This window comes from Bos mutus, chromosome 2 (genome assembly GCF_027580195.1).
Source record: "Bos mutus isolate GX-2022 chromosome 2, NWIPB_WYAK_1.1, whole genome shotgun sequence".
NCBI lineage: Eukaryota > Metazoa > Chordata > Mammalia > Artiodactyla > Bovidae > Bos > Bos mutus.
The window spans coordinates 128,054,668-128,081,143 of NC_091618.1; the positions used below are offsets into that span (position 1 = coordinate 128,054,668).

Sequence of the window (26,476 nt, forward strand, 5' to 3'; positions counted from 1 at the left end):
ATTTAATATATTATTATTGTTATTTTTAACCCGGTTCCAAAATTTTAAATTGAAACTGTCTTCATCAGGGAACCAGGGATTATATTCAACTACTGTTTGGGGACAAGCCCTTATCCATTGACGTGAAAGCGAAAGTCCTTGAACCTTAAATAAATGATGAAGTAAAGTAGAAAAGTGATGGGGGCTTTCCAGCCGTTTGTCCCATAACCCCACACTTAGTGACCTCTGTAGGTCCAAACAGTCACTCCGTTTGGTTGCCAAGGGCTTCCACCAGGTCCCTGTTCGGGTGCCACTTGTCACGGTCTTTGTAGACTGGGGCCTGGGTACTGGAGTCTACGAGAAGAAGGACACAGGGTACCCAAGTCTCGAGTGAAACAAGGGTGCTTTATTTGCAGAAATGCATGTTTATATATCTTCATACAAGGCAGCTACAGGCAGTAAAAAAAAAAAAAAACTGAGCAAAAACAAAGCCAAGCAAATAACAATCTTCAAAGGGCCAGAAAGCATTCCATATCCTGAGTAAGAGGGGCATAAATGAATAGATTACATTTAAGTAAGGTCACTGAAGGGAGTCACTGAAGGGAATCCCTGAAAGGAATCCAAGCAGGTGCCCCTTCTCACGATCTCAGTCTTCAGAACTGCATGCAGTTCTGCTCGTTCCTGTTTTCCAGGAACTGATAAGGAATAGAGAATCCTTGAGAAACAGCACACAAAAGAAAAGAATAACATATTGGATCCCTTAAAGCTGAACGTCCCCGACACTTCATATTGTCAAAGTATTGGTTTTTCCAGTAGTCATGTATAGATGTGACAGATGGACCATAACACAGGCTGAGTGCTTTTGAATTGTGGTGTTGAAGAAGACTCTTGAGAGTCCCTTGGACTACAAGGAGATCAAGCCAGTCCATCCTAAAGGAGATCAGTCCTGAAGACTCATTGGAAGGACTGATGCTGAAGGTGAAGCTCCAATACTTTAGCTACCTGATAGCAAAGAGCTGACTAATTGAAAAAGACCTTGATTCTGGGAAATATTGAGGGCAGGAGGATAAGGGGTGGTAGAGGATAAGATGGTTGGATGACAAAAGTTTGAGCAAACTGCAGGAGATAGTGTAGGGCAGAGGAATTGGTATGCTGCAGTTCATGAGGCCGCAAAGAGTTGGACATGACTTAGCAACTGAACAACAATAATATTAGAATAGAACTTGCACATTATAAAATTTAAGACTTCTTGCACAGTGTTTTACATGAAGAAAAATAAAGAAATAAGATGATTTCTAATATCAATTGTGTTTGAGACCATTCTTTACAACATTTATTGTTTGATTAAAAGCTTGAACATTGGATTTTTTTTAATCTGTTAGGTTTTTCTTTTTTTTAAATATGAGATACAACTGACATAGAACAGCCTATTAATTTCAATTGTACAACATAACTGTTTGACATCTGGATGCATAGTGAAATGATCACCACAGTAAGTCTAGTTAATACTCATTACCATACACAGTTACAGGTTATTTTTTCTTGAGATGAGAATTTTGATCTACTCTGCTTGCAACTTTCAAATATGCAATACAGTTTTATTAACTACAGTTGTCATGCTATACATCTCTGTGACTTGTTTATTTTGTAAATAAGTTTATAACTTTTGATCCCCTTCATTCATTCATTTTGCCTACCACCCACTTTTTGCTTTAGGAAACCGTCAGACTGTTCTCTGTATCTACAACCTTGTTTTTGCCTCTTTAAGATTCTGTATATAAGTGAAATCATATAGTATGTGTTTTTCTCAGCCCAAGTTATTTCACTTAGCATAATGCCCCCAAGGTCTCATTATGTTGTCTCAGTTGGCCAGATTTCATTCTCTTTTATGGCTGAATTATATGTCTCACATTTTCCTTAACCATTCGTCTGTTGGTGGACACTTAGGTTGTTTCCACATTTTAGCTTTTGTAAATAATGCTGCAATGAATATGACAGTGCAGGTATCTTTTTGAGTTACTATTTTTGTTTTCTTCAAATAAATACTCAGAAGTGGAATTGCTGAATCATATAGAGTTCTTTTATTTTTTTTTGAGGACCCTGAATACAGTTTTACACAGTGGGTGCACCAATTTATATTCCCATCAATATATCCCCACATCCTTGCCACCATTTGTTATCTCTTTTTTTTTTGCTAATAGCCATTCTAACAAGTGTGAGATGATATCTCATTGTGATTTTGATTTGCATTCCCCTGATGATTACTGATGCTTGAGCATCTTTTGGATATCCATTTCTAATCAGAAAACATTGAGTGATTAGTACATTTAAAAAAATAAGCAGTCTAGTATCTGAGTTATATAGTGGATGCATGTGTGCTAAATCGCTTCAGTCATATCTGACTCTTTGTGACTCTATGAACCATAGCTGACCAGGCTCCTCTGTCCATGGAATTCTCCAGGCAAGAATACTGGAGTGCATTGCCATGCCCTTCTCCAGGGGATCTTCCTGACCCAGGGATGGAGCCCGTATCTCTTATGTCTCCTGCATTGGCAGGTAGGTTCTTTAACACTAGCACCACCTGGAAAGCCCTATATAGTGGATAATGGATTCAATTATATTCTTTTGGCTTTTAGGTCTTTTTATTTTGAGAAGAGGTCAAAAATTCCTTTTGATTTCTTTAAATGCCAACATATTTATCAGATAGTTACAAAGATATGTTGGAAGGCTTATCAAAGAAAATTTTTATAGATAAATTTAATATTTTAAATTGGACTTGGATGCCAAAGAAATATATAAAAGTTTCAAGTATGTATTTCAAGGTACTTACAAACTGATACCCTGTTTTCACTTCTTATATATATTTTAACATTAATTTACTCTTCCAACAGGTTTATTTTGAATTATGATTACATGCCAGGCATTGTACCAAATGTTGGAAATAGAACAGTGAGTAAAACAGATGTAGTTAGTCACTGATAATTAATTAGGCTTCAGAGTGATACAAGCTGTGGAGGAGAAATAAATGGTACTATGATTATGTTTAACAGCCCCTGAAATGCGAGTGTAAACACTGACATAAGCTCTTATCTACTAACTCAAATTATCTATCTATTTAAACCAATTTTTTTAGAATGCTTTTCTCCTGTAGCAGGTTAATAAATACATTTGTTATTATGCTTGCCTCATGATTCTACAACCTGCAAAATCAAAACCTTTAATAGGGTTTTGATTATATTGTTTTGAATAAAAGTGGTGGTGAATAAAAGTGGCTTATTAATAAGTTATGGATATGAGCTATATGAATTTAAAAATGATGCCCATTTAGTATTTAATTTAATTTTCCTGAAGAGAGATGACAGGCCTAGAATAATTGATTGTTCTTTTTCCTTATAATGTTTTTTTCACATGACATAAATGGTGCTATTGGATTTGATTTGCAAATGATGCAACCAACAATGAATTAATTTCCAAAATATACTAACAGTTCAATACAACTCAATGTCAATAAAACAATCCAATAAAAAAAATGGGCAGAAGATCTAAATAGACATTTCTCCAAAGAGGACATACAAATGGCCAATAGACACATGAAAAGAGAAAATAAGTAGTTTTTTTTTCTCTACTCATTAGAGAAAAATGAAAATCAAAACTATAATGAGATATCACATTACTCCAGTCAGAATGACTATCATCAAAGAGTCTATAGACAATAAATGTTGGGGAGGGTGTGGAGAAAAAGGAACTCCCTTACACTGTTAGTGAGAATGTATCAATAAATTGGTGCAGCGACTATGGACAACAGTATAGGGATTCCTTAAAAAAACTAAAAATAGAGTTACCATATGATCCTACAATCCCACTCCTGGGCATACATCTGGAGAAAAGTATAATTTGAAAAGACACATGCACCACAATGTTTATTGCAGCACTATTTACAATAGCCAAGACATGGAAGTAACCCAGATGTTCATCGACAGATGAATGGATAAAGAAGTGGTATAATCACAAGGTGGTTTTCCCAGGGCAAGTCTCATCCATTGAACTGAAGGTGTGCTGATTCCTATGATTTCCCCAAATGTGGGAAACTCGACTGCATAGCTTGTGTCAGCTGGGGACAGCATTTGCACTCCCCCCTGAAAAAAAAAAAAAAACAACTTGGTATGTATGTATATGATTCTTCAGTCAGACACTACGTTGTGTCTGACTCTTTGTGTCCCCATGAACTGCTGCACACCAACCTTCCCTGTCCTTCACTATCTCCCGAGTTTGCTCAGACTTATGTCCATTGAGTTGGTGATGCCATCCAACCATCTCATCATCTTTCACTCCCTTCTCCTCCTGCCCTCAATCTTTCCTGGCATCAGGGTCTTTTCCAATGAGTTGGCTCTTCACATCGGGTGGCCAAAGTATTGGAGCTTCAGCTTCAGCATCAGTCCTTCCAATGAATATTCAGGGTTGATTGCCTTTAGGACTGACTGACTTTGTGTGCTAAGTTGCTTCAGTTGTGTCCGACTCTTTGTGACCTTATAGACTGTAGCCTACCAGGTTCCTCTGTCAATGGGGATTCTCCAGGCAAGAATACTAGAGTAGGTTGCTATGCCCTCTTCCAGGGGATCTTCTCAACTCAGGGATCAAACCTGAGTCTCTTATGTCTCCTGTATTGGCAGGTGGGTTCTTTACCACTAGCATCACCTGGGTTGACTAGTTTGATGTAAATATGCAATAGAATATTACAGCCATAGAAAAGAATGAAAAATGCCAATTGAGGCAACATGGATGGACCTAGAGATTATCATGCTAAGTGAAGTAAGACAAACAAAGACAGGTATTGTATTATATTGCTTTTATGTGAAATGTAAAAAAGAGAGGGACAGGGGAGATTGGCCTGCTGCAGTCAATGGAGTCACAAAGTATCGGACATAGCAACTGAACAACAATAACAACTAAAAAGATACAAATGAACTTATTTACAAAACAGCAAGAGACTCACAGGCCTAGAAAACACAGTTATGGTTACCAAAGGGGAAAGTGGGGAGGGTACATTAGAAGTTTGAAATTAACATATAGACACTGCTATATGGAAAATAGATAACCAATAAGGACCTACTCTATAGCATAGGAAACTACACTGAGTATTTTGTAATAAACTATAAGAGAACAGAATATTAAAAAGTGCATGTAACTAAATCGCTTTGCTGTACACCTGGAATTAGCACAACATTGTAAAGCAAATGTGCTTTAATAAAAAGAAAAAGGTGAACTCAAATTGAGATGTTGCTTATATACATTAGTAAGCATTAGGAATTGTGCAAGGTTATATATCAGAGTCATTATCACAGAAAGGAAAGACTAGCTAAGTAAATAGAGTAGGAAAAAGGTTCCGGGCTAGCTAAATGTAGTGCCTGTCAGTGTTTATTTTGTGATTGTTCTATGTTTTATGGCTATGGTTGCTTTAAAAAAGTCTTGATTATCAAGATTTGTTGACATTTTGTAACGTGATGTGAACTCTTCGATGTTGGAGAATTTTGTTTCTCCCTTGGAAATAAGCTGCACTGCCTCTTGATCTCCAATTCTCTTTGACATCCTGTAGTTAGTGCCCCACTGGTTTACTTTGATGATTTTACCTAGTTCATTCTCAGATTCTCTAGTTATAAACAGTGTCACTCATGATTAAAAATCTTTCTGACCAAAACAGGCTTCACTTCTACTCTGAACTGCTAATAACTTTTAAAAAGAAAGATCTTCAAATCGCAACCGCAGAAGTCTATATGTATTCAGCATAGCTTTTAAAGAATCCTGATTGAGCACTATAAACAACTCTGCATGTTCTTTTAACGCTGATCTTTCATGCAATGAAAATTTCCTCTACTAGAAACGTCCCGAGGTTTTCATCACCTTTTCTGGCACCAAATCTTGGATGTGTCAAATTGTGGAAAGCCCTTTGGCAGTAAGAATGCTTCCGCCTGTGAAACCTTTACTCTAATTCAACAGGCAGATTGATTTAATTATTAATGTTGACTGAGTCAGTGATGAGCCATTTGGGTTTTGGTTGGGTCAGGCTGTACACTGTTTGATCCCTGTACCCTTGACAGTGCCCTTGTCTGGTGAGATGCTGGAGGAAGAGATGAAGTGGAAACTGTTTGGCTGCTGTTTTTGGAAGGATTGGAGTCTGTGACCTGCTTACTTTGTTGCAGGGCAATAAGACACAAATTGCCTCTTGGAAATTTTATTGTGGAAGTTGATATTTATTTTTATTATCAAGTTATAAAAACTGAAAAATAAGTAGCTCAAATAACAGTCTTGGTTTTAACATATCCAGAATTACCACACAACTGAAGGCTATTATTATTCAATGAAGTCTTGGACAGAGCTCCTCTTTTATGGTGACATAAACTTGAAAGCTTAATTATTTTCCCCAACAAATTAGCAATTTGGAGCTCTTTGCCTTTCTAAACTGTTGTTGTATTGTGTAATATTGAACAGATGATATATATATCTTGGCCATTAGATATTAAATGCTAAATATTGTATGCAGCATTCAAAATATGGTCTGTCCTGTAAATGTGTTTTTAAAAATTTTTAAATGATGTCATATATTTAGCTGGCTGCATTGGGTCTTAGTTGTGGCACACAGCATCTTGTGGTGCATGGGCCTTCTCTCCAGCTGTAGTGGCTCAAAGGGTCAGTAGTTGTGGTACGTGGGTTTAGATGGCCCGTGGCATGTGGGATTTTTTTTTTTTTCCCCCTGATCAGGGATCAAACACATGTTCACTGCATTAGAAGGCAGATTTTTAACCAATGCCTGGTCAGGGAGAGATCCCTGTAAATATATCTGATAGGAAGTAGGTTCTTTGTTTATTTCAATTACTCCTTCATTTATTTACTACTATGTCCCAGACATCTTTCTCTGTAGTCATTTTCAAGAAACACATGTGTAAGCCTTATTTCATAATATTTAAGTTCGAAATGCATAGAGCCCAGGCATTCTACATCTTAAAACCTTTTAGGGTTTCTGATGATTTACAAGTAGATTTGAAAAGCATGTGTTTAAGTAGAGAGAAAAGCTAAGAGGTCTCTTTCTCATTATAGCGAAGAAAGCAGACAGTAAACAAATGAAAATTTAGGCTACTGAGAAGCACTAGAAAGGAAAATAAGCCAGGGTAAGAGAGGAGGGAGTGGAGTAGCAGTCCAACTAGAAATGTATTTTGGATGTGGTGACCTTTGAATAGAAGGTTGAATGATAGGAAGGTGCTTGAGCTAGGGAAAAGGTAATGCAAAGACCCTAAGACAGGAAAGACCCTGGCTGGTTTGAAAGAGAGAAAGAAGACTACTGTGGATGGATTGGAGGAGGAAGAAAAAGGGGGAGGAAGGAAGGGAGGGAGGGGAAGTGAGAAAGCTTGAGAGCAAAAACATGGGACAGCTTATGTAGGGCCTGTATGCCTGTGGTGGGAGCAGAAGCCACCAATGACTAGACCTTATGTGCATTTTGAAAATATTATTATGACTTTATCATTAATATCATTACAGAAAAAATGTGGAGAATACTTTTGGACATTCTGCATTTGATGTTTGTTATGATTGGTCAGGCGTTCACACCTGAAGTAAATCTAAGTTGTTCTTTTTTGTAGATTAACTGCATGAGAAAAAAAATATTGGGGCAAACTGACACATGCAGGAAGCTTTTGGTAATCTGGCTAAGAAAATAACTAGGTGTTCACCATGTCTTTGACATATACACTAATAATTATCCCATTTTAATGGGGAGGGGGTATGTTTCTTTTAAGAAAATATACATGTCATTTATATTCAATAATTGTTCTCTTAATTCAAAGGGACTTTGAACAAAACCTAGTTTCCTTCATGATTATCTGTCTTTTCAAATTTAATTCTCTTTCCTTCTTAATGGCAAAATGTCCTCTATGAATGCTGATATATATTGTCAGCTCAATTTTTAAAAATAAAAATTATTTAATGGCTTCTTTGTGAATTTGATTTTATATGCTTATGATTACTTGCATGTCAGATCCTTCTGCATTCTAATCAAGAGTTTAGTTATAACAAATGACATATTTTCTGCAAATAAAATTATTAATCACGAAACCAACTCTATCTTCTCATTCTTATGAGAGCACTATGAATAAAACCACTGTGAATAAAACTCTGAAGATACTCTAAGGAAAAGTGTTTTCTTGGTGAAATAAAATAAAGAATCATATTATGATATACTTTTGGAATCTCAAAATATATAAAAGTATTTTAAAAACATGAGAAATAACACAGTAAAAACATTGTTTACATTTATTTATCCAAATGTTTTCCAAACGTATTTGATTATGGAAACCTTCTGACTGAAGGTGTGTATGTGTGTGTGTGTGTGTGTAAAACACCTACATTTGATAGAACTAGCATTTCTCAGAATTCATTTTGGGAAACATTGTTCTACGTGTGTAATTGACTTATTTCTGCAGGTGGTATAATTGATGATGTCTTACTCACCTGCACATGTTTATAAACAAAACAAAATACTGGATGCTTATGATTCTTTTTGACATTGAACAGATGTGAATTTTATTTCCTTATTAGTGCTTGAGGGACTTAGAAATAAGTCTGTTCTTGTTCTTCTAAAGTCTTAAATTTGTATCCGTCAATAACTCCAGGCCTTTCACAGAAAGAGTGCCTATGTACAATCATATGCCAAGGCATTAAGTGATTGTGTTTCTTTCGCAAGCCTCTGAACGTTGAGGCATTCTTTTCATTTCTTTCTCGATTATCTGATTTAGAAGGCTGCTAGGTAATAGTGGCCAAAAGAGTAGAACATTCTTTGATTCCTTTGATGTGCACAGTGACTTACTCTATCAAATATGTGACAATTGAAGCATCTGGAGAATTATCATCATTTACTTCCAACCAGTTAAAGGGAAAAAGTAGAAACAGAAAAAAAAATTGATGTGTAACAGGAGGTGGGCTCTGTCTAGTTAAAAAAAAAAAAGCACATGGATTTTAAAGACTGGTAGAAGATTGAGCTGTCTAGTGATTGGAAAGACCTTTCCACTCTTGATTTTCTAAAAATGATAGAAATACTAAATTTTGAAAAATTATCTCCTGTCCAATTCTTAATATCTTTTATATTAACATATTGCCTGTTTTTTTCTTTTAGAAAAATATTATTTTTGTTACTTGTGAGGATTCAGAATTATAACATCTATTTGACTTTGATACTTTTAAAAGTTTATTTTTACACATTTGAACAATTAGGTGTCTCCATATGTGACATTTTTAGTCTATAGAAGATACTTGTTGTAGTTGTGGATTCATAGATGTTTTGCAATAACTTTGTTGTCATTCAAGGAATTGAATCCATTGAACAGAAATTATTGAAAGCAACGGATGCTCATCAAGTCATGGTTGATGAGAGTGGGGTTTAGCAGTGTTAACAGGGACCAAATTATGGAGGAATATAAATTTTTTCCTGCAGATTCCAAGGATGCATTAAAGGATAGTTAATAGGGGATGGGGGGAATCAAGATATACATTTCCAAGCTATTGCTGCCAGGAGATAGAGCAAGATCTGGGGGAAATATCCAGGTAAGGAAATTTAGTCCAAATTTCAAGGTTCAGTGTTACTAGGGAAGTGCAGACAGAATGGAGAAGATGCAATAGATTCTAGAGCTCTTTTGAAAATAAAATGGACATAATGAAATGACGGGATATAGGGAATTGAGCAAAGAGAAGAAATTTGATGTAACTTGACGATCTGGCAACATTTTCCTAGGTGAAAAATTTGGAAGCAGAGCGGCTTTGGCAGTCATGAAGATAAGGGTTTATTTAGACCTGTTTAGTTTGTGACACCTTTGGGAGCTGATTAGTGGCAGTGGTCTTGCTAGGTATACTTCATATGCTTGTGTAATATTGACTGGTATAGACTGTGTTGTATTAAACATACCAAATCTAATATTGCAGTTTTTTAAAGGGCATATTAAAAGTCTTCAATCTATATGCAATAGGTTTAATGGATGCTATGGTTACTGTATCATCTGTCTTATTTAGAACTAGCGTTCCGCCCTGTGTGTTACTCAGAAGAATCATTTGCTACAGTTAAACAAATCTTTATTGTCTCCTATTGGATCATCCTGCTGACGGTGTTCAAGTAATTGAAAGCTCATTTGCAATGCAGGGCTTGCAAATTCCAGAGAAAGTCCTATTGGCATGTGGGGTTCACATGGAGGGGAAGTTACATGGAGGAGAAGTGCCCACTGAAAACACTTTCAGATTCCCAGGATTACCTGGGTAGTTTATTGGCGCAGAGATGTCTGTGAGAGAATTCACAGTGAAAAGTGAAGATTTCACATCCCAAGAAGCATGTTCAGAGTACCAGTTTCCTGGAACTTCAGCATGTTCAAATTAAATCCAACTAATTTGGAGCAGTCTGTCTCTAGGAAGAGAGCTCACAGGTTTTTATATGTTGTAGTAACAAACAGACAACGATTTTACCTTTGTATGTAGTTAGATTTTAGTTTATATGTGCAGATAAATAGAACATAAATTATTTGAGGACTGGTTATTTGTCATGTTCATCACCATATCACTACTGTCTGGACATATCCCCAACTCTCAATAAATATTGTTTAAATAAATTAATTTTAGTTAAGATTTTTCTCTTAGTGTTTGTGTGAACTGACTGGGAAGGGTAAAGGAGAGGGCAGGGGCTGGGGAAGTTGCCTCAACCATAGGGTAGACAGTGGAGTTCCAGTGAGTGGTCAGTACCATGGTGTCCAGGGTTACCTTAGACTGCCTCCAGGCACTTTTGAGAAAATGGATTAACTCCAGGAGTTCAGGGTGAAGCAACAGAGAGCATCAACTTGTGGGTCTGGGACAGCCGTGGAGAATCAGATGGTGTTTCATACATGTGTTCCCTGGGCTTTCACAGGTGTTTGTTGTTTTGCTTTTATTTTGAAGTCTAGGTGAGCCCATGTCATAAGATAAGATTTATTTGTCAAGTTTTATTTCTAAAGGTGTGACAGAAGTACAGTATCATCCTAGGAACCCAGATCAGGCACCAAGTTTTTAACAGTTATATATTGCAGCCTAGAGAAGAGCTGCACGACTAGGAATGTGGGCGTCTGTGTCCTCACCAGAGGGGGCAGCTTCGGGAGGCAGGGGATTGTGAGTCAGAGCGATGGGCATGACCTTCAGCCTATTTGCTCTCTGCCCTTCCGTACTTCGGCCCTAGAGTGGGTGTACAGGAATCTGACATGAAGCCTGGAGTAAGGATGTGGTGATGCTCCAAGGCATGCTGTAACCATTTGTCCTCTGCCTCCATTTTCTTCCCCTCATTGCATCCTTGTATTTCTCCTTTACATTCTTTGTATATACTATCCTCTCTTCTTTTCCCTTTTGACCCTCTCTTTCCCTTTTTCTCATATTCCTTCCTTCTTCCCAGCTGTAAGATATGAATTTTAAGTATAGTAAAGCTTCTGCATCTAATTTTAATAATATAGAAAATAAAATCTAATACATAAATAAAGATAATCTAGCAAAAATGCCTGGACTATCTTGGTGTTGGAAGATCCCTAAAATTGAAAATAATGTACTATAATTTTGCTATATAATACAGTATATGAATACATTTCATTTAGCCTTGATTTACAAAAAAATGTTTTACACGTAACAAAGAAAACACAGAAGACATAGCTAAATTGTCTGCTTTATTACTCTAAAAAAGAATAAAAAATCATAGCACAGATTTGCTAGTTTGTTTTTGCTTTGAATTAGCTGTAGCAGAACAGATGTCTACAAAATGTAGGCATATTTTCTTTTTTGGAGAGTACACAATTTCCAATGACTTGAGCTATGATAATTTGTGTGACTCTTTTTCCTTTTCATTCAGTTCAGTTCAGTTCAGTCGCTCAGTTAGTGTCTGAATCTTTGTGACCCCATGACCACAGCATGCCAGGCCTCCCTGTCCATCACCAATTCCAGGAGTCCACTCAAACTCATCTCCATTGAGTTGGTGATGCGATTCAATCATCGCATCCTCTGTCGTCCCCTTCACCTCCTGCCTTCAGTCTTTCCCAGATTCCGGGTCTTTCCATTGAGTCTGCTCTTTGCATCAGGTGGCCAAAGTATTGGAGTTTCAGCTTCAACATCAGTCCTTCCAATGAACACCCAGGACTGATCTCCTTTAGGATGGACTGGTTGGGCCTCTTTGCAGTCCAAGGGACTCTGAAGAGTCTTCTCCAACACCACAGTTCAAAAGCTACAATTCTTCGGCACTCAGCTTTCTTCACAATCCAACTCTCACATCCATACATGACCACTGGAATAACCATAGCCTTGACTAGACGGACCTTTGTTGGCAAAATAATATCTCTGCTTTTGAATATGCTATCTAGGTTGGTCATAACTTTCCTTCCAAGGAGTAAGCGTCTTTTAATTTCATGGATGCAGTCACCATCTGCAGTGATTTTGGAGCCCAAGAAAATAGTCAGCCATTGTATTTGTTTCCTCATCTGTTTGCCATGAAGGGATGGGACCAGATGCCATGATCTTAGTTTTCTGCCTGTTGAGCTTTAAGCCAGCTTTTTCATAGTCAATAAAGCAGAAATAGATGTTTTTCTGGAACTCTCTTGCTTTTTCAATGATCCAGCGGATGTTGGCAATTGATTTCTGGTTCCTCTGCCTTTCTAAAACGAGCTTGAACATCTGGAAGTTCACGGTTCACGTATAGCTGAAGCCTGGCTTAGAGAATTTTGAGCATTACTTTACTAGCATGTGAGATGAGTGCAACTGTGCGGTAGGTTGAGCATTCTTTGTCACTGCCTTTCTTTGGGATTGGAATGAAAACTGACCTTTTCCAGTCCTGTGGCCACTGCTGAGTTTTCCAAATTTCCTGGCATATTGAGTGCAGCACTTTCACAGCATCATCTTTCAGGATTTGGAATAGCTCAACTGGAATTCTATCACCTCCACTAGCTTTGTTCGTAGTGATGCTTTCTAAGGCCCACTTGACTTCACATTCCAGGATGTCTGGCTCTATGTCAGTGATCACACCTTCATGATTATCTGGGTCATGAAGGTCTTTTTTGTACAGTTCTTCTGTGTATTCTTGCCATCCCTTCTTAATATCTTCTGCTTCTGTTAGGTCCATACCATTTCTGTCCTTTATCGAGCCTATCTTTGCTTGAAATGTTCCCTTGGTATCTCTCATTCTCTTGAAGAAATCTGTAGTCTTTCCCATTCTATTGTTTTCCTCTACTTATTTGCACTGATCACTGAGGAAGGCTTTCTTATCTCTCCTTGCTATTCTTTGGAACTCTACATTCAAATGGGTATATCTTTCCTTTTCTCCTTTGCTTTTCTCTTCTCTTCTTTTCACAGCTATTTGTAAGGCCTCCCCAGACAGCCATTTTGCTTTTTTGCATTTCTTTTCCATAGGGAAGGTCTTGATCCCTGTCTCCTTTACAATGCCACGAACCTCATTCCATAGTTCATCAGGCACTCTGTCTATCAGATCTAGGCCCTTAAATCTATTTCTCACTTCCACTGTATAATCATAAGGGATTTGATTTATGTTGTTCCTCAATGGTCTAGTGGTTTTCCCTACTTTCTTCAATTTCAGTCTTAATTTGGCAATAAGGAATTCATGATCTGAGCCACAGTCAGCCCCCAGCCTTGTTTTTGCTGACTGTATGAGCTTCCCCATCTTTGGCTGCAAAGAATATAATCAGTCTGATTTTGGTGTTGGTCATCTGCTGATGTCCATATGTAGAGTCTTCTCTTGTGTTGTTGGAAGAGGGTGTTTGCTATGACCAGTGCATTCTCTTAGCAAAACTCTATTAGCCTTTGCCCTGCTTCATTCTGTACTCCGAGGCCAAATTTGCCTGTTACTCCAGGTGTTTTTTGACTTCTTACTTTTGCATTCCTGTCCCCTATAATGAAAAGAACATTTTTTGGGGGGTGTAAGTTCTAAAAGGTCTTGTAGGTCTTCATAGATCCCTTCAACTTTAGCTTCTTCAGCATTACTGTTTTGAGAATGTATTAATTTTATACAGTAAAAATATCATTTTTACAGTGTTATATATGGTGAAGTTTTGTTCATTTGTAGTTTTAAGATTCATTCCTTAAGTGACTCTGGGGCCCAGACACAAGAGTTAGGTTCTTTTTATGCAAGGAACAAGGGGACAGCAGAGGATGAGATGGCTGGATGGCATCACTGACTCAATGGACATGTGTTTGGGTGAACTCTGGGAGTTAGTGATGGACAGGCAGGCCTGGCCTGCTATGGTTCATGGGGTCACAAAGAGTCAGACACAACTGAGCAACCGAACTGAACTGAACTGATGTAAGGAAAAGGCTCACTCGAGTTTCCTCAGTAAGGTTATATTTAGGAATGAAGAAGACAGAATTCCCAGTCATGTGTCCAGCCATTAAGGGGATCCAAGGAAAATGGACTGAGATTCAGAAATGCGAAGCAACCAGTACAGCTCAGAGCCGATTCCCTCTCTGCCCGCTAGTGACAGAGTTGATTCTCTGCTGCCGGAATGAAACTTGCTTTTCTTGCCACTCCAGCCTCCTCTCTTTGTATATTTCTCTCCTCTCTTCTCACTCAGCTTCTGATCACTCATAGTTGTTATTTTTCATGCTTTCTATTGCCTCATAACATCTGTCAAGCATCTTTTCCCTGTGTCTTATTTTCTACTCCAAATAGTCCGATTCTCTTCCTGTGAGAGCTCAGAGTCTAGAGCACGTTCTTGGTCCAGGTAATCCCCTGTTGCTTGGTTTACGTGGAGCTTTTACACCAGGTCCCCATTTACACCTTAGAAGACATAGTCTTAGCTCAAGTGCTCACTCTGGTGTCCTCAAAGACGCAGAGTTATGCCAAGTGCTTCCTGGTAACTTACACTTTTAGCAGGAGGATGAATGCAGGGCCCTCATAGATGGGATTTAGAGGTATGGCAGGCATTTGGGGAGAAACCGATGGCTAGTTTGCATGTAGTGAGAAATTACTTTGGCACAAGGAGGACAGAGTTTGGGAACCCCAAACACTAGCCCAGTGTGTTGTTCACAGTTGACCCTCCGTGTATTTTGGCCTTGATGAAATTATCAATAATAAATAGAAATAATTGTTCCTCACTAAGTTTTAGAGGCTTTTCTCGACTTTCATTTCATATTTTATTTATCACCCCCCTCATTTAATTCACACATTTTTCTTTCCAGCTTAATTTTCGTTTACTGCTTTATGGGTTATTTCAGCCCATAGGTAGGGCTTGAAATATATAAACAGCTTCTAAAGGGAGTTAAACTTATTCGATAATGGTGACATCTATGAGTAGGTAACGCTCTTTCAGGTTTAAAAAGTGATAAAGATTGCATCCCAGAGTGTTGTCTCTATCTTGGATAAATTAGTTATCTGCAAGTCCCTGAACAGATTCTCAAAGACTATACAGGTAGCACCGGCAAAAGCAGAGTCAGAGTATTTTAAATGTGAGACAAGTTTGTCTTTAAATGTATGTGTTGCTTCTATTTAGCTGTGTGTGTGTGTGTGTGTGTGTGTGTGTGTGTGTGTGTATGTGTATGTGTGGTTTTATTATTGTTGCTGTTTTCTAATTTGTTTGATTTGGGGCATGATGGAACTTGATGACTTATTGATAAGATTTTTCATTTAGCACCCTTTTTTTTGCCATTTCTTGCCCAAATCTTTCCCATGTATCTATTGAGGATTTACTATGTACCAAGCACAAAGAAAGTGATGCAGTTTTTATCTGATTCAGATATATAGTAAGCCCATGATTGCTGTACATATAATTCAGCTGGCAAGATGTAAGTAGTTTGAAAAGTATGGTATCCTTGATTAGGGAGCAATTTTCATTGTGTATAAGCACCTAATACATTCTTTCAGACTTCACACTGTGTCTGTTTTCTTCTGTAGAAAGTTTTCTTGGTAGATTCTAATAGACAAAAATAAATTTCATCATTTCATTTGATAATGAGCAATTCATAGCTTAGAATAATTTTCTCCGAGCAACAATGGGTAAGAGATTTTCTCTTCTAGTATTATCAATAAAAATTTAGAGTTCACCAAAAATGTGTGAAGTAAAATGGTAATTAGTACACAAGATTTTAACTTGCAAACTAGATGTGTTATCCTCTAGTCATGAAAAGAAAATAGTCAAAAATCCCGAGTTGTAGTCTTGATTCTGATGCTTTTAATGTATATCTCATTATCTACTATATTGATTTTCTTTTTGCCAAGTAAGGAAACACAGTCCTACACATGGGACAGGGTTGTTTTGAAAATAAAATGTTATTATACCATTGAAAATATTTTAAAAGGTTAGAAGAACCTAAAATGTTTCTTATCATCAGTGACTAACCTAGTCTAAATATATTACTGTTTAGAAATTAAGAATTAAGTTAGACCCAAGCTCCTAATAAGATGACATCTATTTTAGCTTTTATAATAACAATTTATAATATGTCCACATCTGATTCCTCTACTACATTCAAAGCAGTATTTCTTCACCTGTATCCCCAGTCCCGAGCACCAAGTAGGTTTTCAATAAATGTTCATTGGATAAACAAAACTGGTGAGGAGATGAGGAAAGAACATCTTTATATAACATCACATTCTGATTACTGGGGGCTTCCTAGTAAGCTCAGTAATAAAGAATCTGCCTGTGGTGCAGGAGCCGCAGGAGACACAGTTTCTATCTGTGGGTCAGGAAGATCCTCTGGAGAAGTAAATGGCAACCCACTCCAGTATTCTTGCCTGGAGAATCCTATGGACAGAGGAGCCTGGTGGGCTACAGTTCATATGGCCTCAAAGAGTTGGACATAACTAAAGCTACTTAGCAGTCTGATTACCATAAACTTTTCAGTCATATTTTGGAGAGAGGTAAATCTATTAAACAGGTACTGGTCACTGTTATACTTTTGCTACAGTCTAGGAGATGGAAAGCAGAGAAGGCAATGGCACCCCACTCCAGTACTCTTGCCTGGAAAATCCCATGGACGGAGGAGGCTGGTAGGCTGCAGTCCATGGGGTCGCTAAGAGTTGGACACGACTGAGCGACTTCACTTTCACTTTTCACTTTCATGCATTGGAGAAGGCAACGGCAACCCGCTCCAATGTTCTTGCGTAGAGAATCCCAGGGACGGGGGAGCCTGAGAGACTAAACTGAGAGACTAAACAACAATGAAGTGCTCTAGAGGCGTGACCTGCTATGGCTAATACTAGGACTTTACCCGTAATAATAGACTAGAAGCATTAAAAAACTGATCTTTAATCATTTAATTCTTTTAAATACTCACAGCTTGCAAATTCAGTTCAGTTCAGTTCAGTCGCTCAGTCGTGTCCGACTCTTCGCGACCCCATGAATCACAGCTACACCAGGCCTCCCTGTCCATCACCAACTCCCAGAGTCCACCCAAACCCATGTCCATTGAGTCAGTGATGCCATTCAACCATCTCATCCTCTGTCGTCACCTTCTCCTCCTGCCCTCAATCTTTCCCAGCATGAGGGTCTTTTCAAATGAGTCAGCTCTTCGTATCAGGTGGCCAGAGTATTGGAGTTTCAGCTTCAGCATCAGTTCTCCAATGAACACCTAGGACTGATCTTTAGGATGGACTGGCTGGATCTCCTTGCAGTCCAAGGGACGCTCAAGAGTTTTCTCCAACGCCACAGTTCAAAAACATTAATTCTTCGGCACTCAGCTTTCTTTATAGTCCAACTCTCACATCCATACATGACCACTGGAAAAACCATAGCCTTGACTAGACGGACCTTTGTTGGCAAAGTAACGTCTCTGCTTTTTAATATGCTATTGGTCATAACTTTCCTTCCAAGGAGTAAGCGTCTTTTAATTTCATGGCTGCAGTCACTATCTGCAGTGATTTTGGAGCACAAAAAAGTAAAGTCTGCCACTGTTTCCACTGTTTCCCCATCTATTTACCATGAAGTGATGGGACTGGATGCCATGATCTTAGTTTTCTGAATGTTGAGCTTTAAGCCAGCTGTTTAACTCTACTCTTTCACTTTCATCAAGAGGCTCTTTAGTTCTTCTTCACTTTCTGCCATAAGGGTGGTGTCATCTGCATATCTGAGGTTATGGATATTTCTCCCAGAAATCTTGATTCCACCTTGTGCTTCCTCCAGCCCAGCGTTTCTCATGGTGTACTCTGCGTATAAGTTAAATAAGCAGGGTGACAATATATAGCCTTGACGTACTCCTTTTCCTATTTGGAACCAGTCTGTTGTTCCATGTCCAGCTCTAACTCTTGCTTCCTGACCTGCATACAGGTTTCTCAAGAGGCAGGTCAGGTGATCTGGTATTCCCATCTTTTTCAGAATTTTCCACAGTTTATTGTGATCCACATAATCAAAGGCTTTGACATAGTCAATACAGAAGAAATATATGTTTTTCTGGAACTCTCTTGATTTTTCAGTGATCCAGCGGATATTGGCAATTTGATCTTTGGTTTCTCTGCCTTTTCTAAAACCAGCTTGAACCTGTGGAAGTTCACGGTTGACGTATTGCTGAAGCCTGGCTTGGAGAATTTTGAGCATTACTTTACTAGCGTGTGAGATGAGTGCAATTGTGCAGTAGTTTGAGCATTCTTTGGCATTGCCTTTCTTTGGGATTGGAATGAACATTGACCTTTTCCAGTCCTGTGGCCACTGCTGAGTTTTCCAAATTTCCTGGCATATTGAGTACAGCACTTTGACATAGATATTATTACATGATTTTCTATTTTCTATGGCTCAGTGTTGAATTCTAATGACATGTCTTTGCAAAAGTTTCCATGCATGTATGGACTCTGACATCATTTGTTAGAAAAGGGAAATTTGGTTGTAAATTTTACCTTTTCAGCGCATCATAAATGCTCCTGAATGCATCTTTTCCTGGCTTAGTAGTATGATCTCCTGTTTGTATAGTGCTTTACAGTTTTATACATAACTTCTTTGAAAATACTCTAGAAGAGAGGAGAATAGGTGTCACAGGCATTTTGTTGCGACTGCTCTGTAAGTTACTTTGGCCTAATGTGAAAGTGAAAGTGTTAGTTGCTCAGTCCTGTCTGACTCTTTGTGACCCTATGGACTGTAGCCCACCAGGCTCCTCTGTCCAGGCAATTCTCCAGGCAAGAATATTGGAATGAATAGCTATTCCCTTCTCCAGGGGATTTTTCCCGACCTAGGGATCAAATCCGGGTCTCCTGCATTGCAGGCAGATTCTTAAGTTACCTACAGAATATGTAATTGTCAAGTAAAATTAGATTCGACCTAATTATGTTGACATTTCCACACCTTTTACTATTCTGGCAAATCTGTGAACCAAGAAAATACTTGCATAAATATATCTATGCTAAATCATATCATTGGGTTTTGGGACCTTGTATCTTGGGAAATTTGGCTCAGGTGAGATGATTGCAATCTCCTTTGCTCACAGATAGGAAACTGTGAGTAACCAAAGAATAACTGAAATAGAGATATTTTTTGATTTTTTTGTCAAGGTACATACATCTCTCTTTGTAACAGAGAAGGCTGAAGAGAAAGATGTTTATAGTTTGGATAAATGTAATGCTTTTTTATTGTGTTTTATATATTTATTTTATAGGAGTCAGGGGAAGGACTTATTCAAATGCATATTTATAATCCATGACCACTTTCTTTGGTAATTATAGTTTGTTGAATTCTATTTGAGATGGGGCTAAGATCTAAAGAGAGGGGGTAAGTGGAGAGAAAATTTTGGAGAAGAATCAGGTAACTCTGGGGAGTTTTCTCAAACTCATGAATATTTAGATAGTTTAATATATTTAAATCCATTTAACAGAAAGGAAAATGGCCATAACATTTTCTTAAAAAAACTTTTTTTCTTAACATATAACGAAGAGAAGTGAACTTTAGTAACTGAAAATTTTATTTCTTCACAGCTGATATTTGGGAGAAGATTTTGGTGTCTGATGATACTTTGTACACCCAGTCTTAAAAATGAAATTGTGAAATTTCATTTCACAGTACCCAGGTATCTTATATATCCTTAGGTGTTTTATAAAAAATAAAGTTTATTTTTCCAGTTCTACAAACACCAGTAGTTCAAGTCTTTTTTTTTTTAAATAGGTCATTCAGATACCACTTAGTAGATATCAAATCCTTATCAGACAGTGAAAATCTCTGAAAGTACCAGGTGTCAAAGCAGGTAATTGCTTTAGGAACTTCTATGACCACTTAGTAAGGCACCGAAGATTTACTTAGCTATTGTCTTTCTGAAAAGCATCAAAGAAAAAAGAAAGGACCTTTTTAGAGTATAATCAGGTTGGAATAATTCTCTTTAGCTGCCAATCAGTTTTTTTATTTGCTTTCATGTAAGCCATAATATTAATTCATCAGGAAGAGATATTATTCATCTTGTGTAATTTTTTAATTAGTAAAGCTCCACATTTCTTATTGCACATCAGATTTATTGTTCATATCTATCCTGAATCTGTTTATTTGTAATTGTTTAAACCAATCAGATTATACTTCAAGTAAAGATGTGATTAATGTAATACTCCAATCTAAATTTAATGAAAGACTATATTATATGATTTCCTAAGAAAACCGAACGTTTTACAGCATATAAATTTTGCCCTGCTAATTCTGAAAATCTACTGAAGGCACAGTATGTCCCTTTTCAGCTTCAATGACAGATGCCTTCAGAACACCAGGAAAGTTGCTGAGTAACAATTTTGTAGAAAATTTTTATTGTTTTTAATACATCAATTATTTTATACTGTTAGCTCAATTTTCGGAGAAGGCAATGGCACCCCACTCCCGTACTCTTGCCTGGAAAATCCCATGGGCAGAGGAGCCTGGTAGGCTGCAGTCTATGGGGTCGCTCAGAGTCGGACACGACTGAACAACTTCACTTTCACTTTCCACTTTCATGCATTGGAGAAGGAAATGGCAACCCACTCCAGTGTTCTTGCCTGGAGAATCCCAGGGACGGGGGAGCCTGGTTGGCTGCCATCTCAGGGGTTGCACAGAGTTGGACACAACTGAAGCGACTTAGCAGCAGCAGTAGCAGCAGCTCAATTTTGGGAAGGTCACATGCAAATTTAATAAAATATTTTGACACATTAGTAAATAACATATTTGAGAGTGATAATTTGGTTGTACATGACAGAAAATCAATTAAAACTCAGTTAAGCTTAGCAAAGTATATATAGGCTATCATAATTGAAAGTTCTGTAATGATGTTTCAGACATAGCTGAATCTAGGCACTCTCATAGTTTGTTTTCCATTTAGTTGGATACATTTTAAGGCAATGTCACCTTAAATAGGACAGAATCACCAGGCTTTCAATCCCCCAGTTAGTCAACTCAAGTGACTAGAGATTGCTTCTTTCTAAATAGTTTTAGAAAAGAGTTGATTTGATTTTCTTTGTTGTCACTTAGTCAAACTTTCCATTCCTGAACAAGAATAATTATGACTAGGGTTATGGTGCATTCATTGGCCAGTCCTGGACCTAGAATAACCCCAGGCAAACATACCTACCAGTAAGTAGGAAAGAAGTGTAGGTCTGCAAGGGAAACCCAGGGCACTATCATGAGTCTCTGCCTTGTTTTGCCTTTTTTTTTTTTTGGTGACAGGTGGTGATGACGGCAGCAAAACACAATGTATGTATATACTAATTAAATGAAGAGTGTACTGTTATAGTGTACCACATTAAATTAAATGTGTACCATTATATATGTCCCATTGAGCAAAAAAGCAGGAGTTTAAAATGGTATACTAATATTTGGTAGTAGAACAACATAAAGAATTAAAAACCTCGATACTGAAAATGTTTCATTGCTGAAAAAAGGCCTGGGTACATAACCAATCATCTTACAAAATACTTGTGATCATAGCATTTCTGAGACTTTCTCACTTGCAAAATAATTATTTGGTTAACAGTACATACATTTATACATTTATTTTTGTGTTGAATTTTATCGCTGTAGAAGGTATTGCAGATTTTATTGAATAGTGTTTGTATAATTTAATTTAATTATATCCAATGCTGGTAATATTGCAATCAATTTACAATGGAGGCAAGGATTAGTAAAACCCCTCTCCCCACCTTCTGCTTTAACTGTGGGAAATTGGAACACTGTGTCACAGCTCACTGAAATTTGTCTTTAAATACATTATTCATTTCATGGATATTAGCATCAATAAAAGTAAACTCCACAGGACTGGAAAAATTAAACTAATGACTTTTTACATAATCCAAGTAAATGAATGCTTTCTGGTCCAATAATTCATTAAGGACTCAACCACAGTTTCTTGATTCCCTTCATTTGAATAGCCTCTATTGTGGGACTATTTACAAAAATGCTTAATAAGAGCATTTATTGAATAGGTGTTCTATTTCCATACACATACTGAAATATATTTATACACTGTTACAGTTTTGGGTAGTAATATGAGGTCTTTTAATAATTAAGAGTGGCCCCTATCATAAGTGTTTTATAAATGTTTCAATTACCTGAATATGTTTTTTAATGTATTAAAATACTATAGTAAAGAATAGTGACTCATAATTTTCATCTTCCGAGATGAAGGAAGGAAAATTCCTTCATCCAGAAAGAAAGAAGGCAGGAGAGAGGGAAGAAGGAATGAAAGGAGAGAAAATACCTAAAAATGAAGAATAGTTGGGAAAAATTGTTTCTAAATGGTGCTAAAATTCACATTTGCAGTATTTTAGAAATAGTCCTAGTGTGCTTCTCCATCCATGGGATTCTCCAGGCAAGAGTACTGGAGTGGGTTGCCATTTTCTTTTCCAGGGGATCTTCCCGACTCAGGGATTGAACCCGGGTCTCCCACATTGCAGGCAGATGCTTTACCCTTTAAGCCACCAGGGAAGCCCAGTTTAAAATTAAGCCTAATTAAATCTATAAACTCTACTGCTGCTGCTGCTGCTGCTAAGTCGCTTCAGTCGTGTCCAACTCTGTGCAACCCCATAGACCGCAGCCCACCAGGCTCCCCCGTCCCTGGGATTCTCCAGGCAAGAACACTGGAGTGGGTTGCCATTTCCTTCTCCAATGCATGAAAGTGAAAAGTGAAAGTGAAGTTGCTCAGTCATGTCTGACTCCTAGCGACCCCATGGACTGCAGCCTACCAGGCTCCTCCGTCCGTGGGATTTGCCAGGCAAGAGTACTGGAGTGGAGTGCCATTTCCTTCTCCAGCTTTCTTCCTAAATGAATTAAATCCCAAGAATCATTCCCCTTTTATATCTTACAAATATGAATGCCCTGAATCTATTTCTATTTTTGCATTGCCATTTAGCAAATATACACAGATTTCTAAGAAATAGTTTGCTATCCTCATCGTCTTTTACCTTGCACCACTTCCCTGTTTTATCATATTCATATTACCTTTAGGATAAAACCCAAATTTTGACATGTCATTCAGGAAGCTTCTTGATATAGTCTTGTCTTACTGTAAAATTTTTTCATAAATAGTTTCATAAATATTTTATTTCAAAATCACTAATCACTAGCATTCCTTAAAGGTGGCATGTTTTTTCTTGTTCGCGTACTTTTGCTTACGATGTTCCCTCTGCCATCTAATTTGTTCATTGGAAAACTTCTGAACTGATGGTTCAGATTCCCTTTTTTTAAGGAAGAATTTCCTGAACTTTCTCTTTGTTTCTTCAATTAACGTAGTCTTGCTTTGACAGACTCAAAGGAGGGTATAGACTTATTTTCTTCTCCCTAATGATTAATACAGGGCTTCCCTGGTGGATCAGTGGTAAAGAATCTGCCTTCGATACAGAAGACGTGGGTTTGATCCCTGGGTTGGGAAGATCCCCTGGAGAAGTAAATGGCAACCCAATCTTGTATTGTTGCCTGGGAAATCCCATGGACAGAGGAGCCTGGAGGGCTATAGTCCACGGAGCTGCAGAAGAGTTGGACCTGACCTAGTGACTATTACAACAGCAACAATAATTAATACAATTGGACTTTAAGTAGTTGTTCAACAAACACCTACTTGTTTGTGTTGTTATTCAGTCTCTCAGTCATGTCTGACTCTTTGAGACCCCATGGGCTGCAGCACAGGAGGCTTCCCTGTCCTTCACCATCTCCCAGAGCTTGCTCAAACTGAATGTCCATTGAGTTGGTGATGCCATCCAACCATTTTGTCTTCTGTCATCCCCTTTCTTCTTGCCTTCAAATCATTCCCAGCATCAGGGTCTTTTCCACTGAGTCAGCTCCTTTCATCAGGTAGCCAAAGTACTGGATATTCAGCATCAACCCTACCAATGAATATTCAGGGTTGATTTCCTTTAGGATCAACAAGGTTTGATTTCCTTGTTGTCCAAGGGACTCTCAAGAGTCTTCTCCAGAATCAAGATTCAAAGGTGTCAATTCTTCAGTGTTCTGCCTTCCTTATGGTCAAACTCTCACATCCATATATGACATGACTACTGAAAAACCATAGCTTTGACCTTTGTGAAAAGGGTAAAGGACCTCCGGACCTTTGTCAGCAAAATAATGTCTCTGCTTTTTAATACTCTGGCTAGATTTGTCACACTTTCTCTTCAAAGGAACAAGTGTCTTTTAATTTTATGGTTGTAGTAATTATCTACAGTGATTTTGGAGCCCAAGAAAATAAAGTCTGTCACTGTTTCCATTGTTTTCCCATCTATTTGCCATGAAGTGATGGGACCAGATGCCATGACCTTTGGTTTTCAAATGTTGAGTTTTATACCAGCTTTTTCATTCTCCTATTTCACCTTCATCAAGAGTCTCTTCTTAGTTCCTCTTTGCTTTCTGCCATAAGGGTGGTGTCATCTGCATATCTGAGGTTATTGATATTTCTCCTGGCAATCTTGATACCAGCTTGTGAAATGCCACACACATACACACACACACACACACACACACACACACGTAAGTAAATAGCTTATATACTTGGCATATAAGTTAAATAAGCAGGGTGATAATATAAAGCCTTGATGCACTCCTTTCCAATTTTGAACCAGTCCATTGTTCCACATCCAGTTCTAACTGTTGCTTCTTGACATGCATACAGTAGGTTTCTCAGGAGACAGGTCAGGTGGTCTGGTATTTCCATCTTTTTAAGAATTATCCACAGTTTATTGTGATCCACACAGTCAAAGGGTTTAGCATAGTCAATGAATCAGAAGTAGATGTTTTTCTGGAACTCTCTTGCTTTCTATAAGATCCAATGAATGTTGGCAATTTGTTCTCTGGTTCCTCTGCCTTTTCTAAATCCAGCTTGTATATCTGGAAGTGTTTGGTTCAAGTACTGCTGACACTTAGTTTGAAGGATTTTGTAAATAACCTTACTAGCATGGGGCTTCCCTGGTGGCTCAGCTGGTAAAGAATCCACCTGCAATGCAGGAGACCTGGGTTCGATCCCTGGGTTGGGAAGATACCCTGGAGAAGGGAACGGCTACCCACTCCAGTGTTCTGGCCTGGAGAATTCCAAGTCCAAGGGATTGCAAACAGTCAGACACGACTGAGCAACTTTCACTCACTCACTCACTAGCAGGGGAAATGAGTGCAATTATGTGTTTGAACATTCTTTGACATTGCCCTTCTTTGGGATTGGAATGAAAACTCATATTTTCCAGTCCTGTGGCCACTGCTGAGTTTTTCAAATTTGCTGGCATATTCAATGCAGCACTTTAACAGCTTCATCTTTTACGATTATAAATATCTCAGCTAGAATTCTATCTCCTTCACTAGCTTTGTTGGTAGTGATGCTTCCTAAGGCCCACTTGGCTTCCCACTCCAGGATATCAGGCTCTAGGTGGGTGATCACACCATCATGGTTAATCTGGGTCATGAAGATCTTTTTTGTATAGTTTTTCTGTGTATTCTTCCCATGTCTTCTTAATATCTTCTGCTTCTGTTAGGTCCATACAGTTTCTGTCCTTTTTTGTGTCCATCTTTGCATGAAATGTTCCTTTGGTAGCTCTCATTTTCTTGAAGAGATCTCTAGTCTTTCCTATTCTGTTGTTTTCCTATATTTCTTGGCCTTGTTTACTTAGGAAGGCTTTCTTATTTCTTCATGCTATTCTTTGGAACTCTGCATTCAGATGGGTATATCTTTCCGTTTCTCCTTTTCCTTTTGCTTCTCTTCTTTTCTCAGCTATTTGTAAGACCTCTTGAGGCAACCATTTTGCTTCTTTCCATTTCTTTTTTGGGGGATGGTTTTGATCACTGCCTCTTGTACAATGACATTAACCTCTGCCCATAGTTCTTCAGTCACTCTGTGAGACCTAATCTCTTGAATCTATTTGTCATGAACTTTTTTTTAATGAACTAAGTTAACTTTCCAACTTTACTTTCCCTAGAGCATAGGAGTATATTAGGGCTATATGAATGTCACTGCCTCAGTGAGAAGACTAGAATGCACAGGAAATGATTGTCCCAAGTCACTTATGACAATCATCTTATACTTTTGGCCTAGAACATTAGGGTAAAAAACATTGAGAAGA

General features: G+C 38.0%; 1 protein-coding gene across 6 annotated transcripts in view; it reads left to right on the top strand.

Annotated features, from left to right (window-relative positions):
• The window catches only part of GULP1 (GULP PTB domain containing engulfment adaptor 1), a 332,692-nt gene that overhangs the window by 99,312 nt on the left and 206,904 nt on the right, over positions 1-26,476 (top strand). Inside the window, exon 2 of one of the 6 annotated variants that reach the window (XM_070359392.1) lies at positions 2,441-2,535. The exons of the other annotated variants lie outside the window; for them this stretch is intronic. The gene's annotated coding sequence lies outside the window, so the exon portion shown is untranslated. The remainder of the gene's footprint in view (positions 1-2,440; positions 2,536-26,476) is intronic. 6 annotated transcript variants of the gene reach the window in all.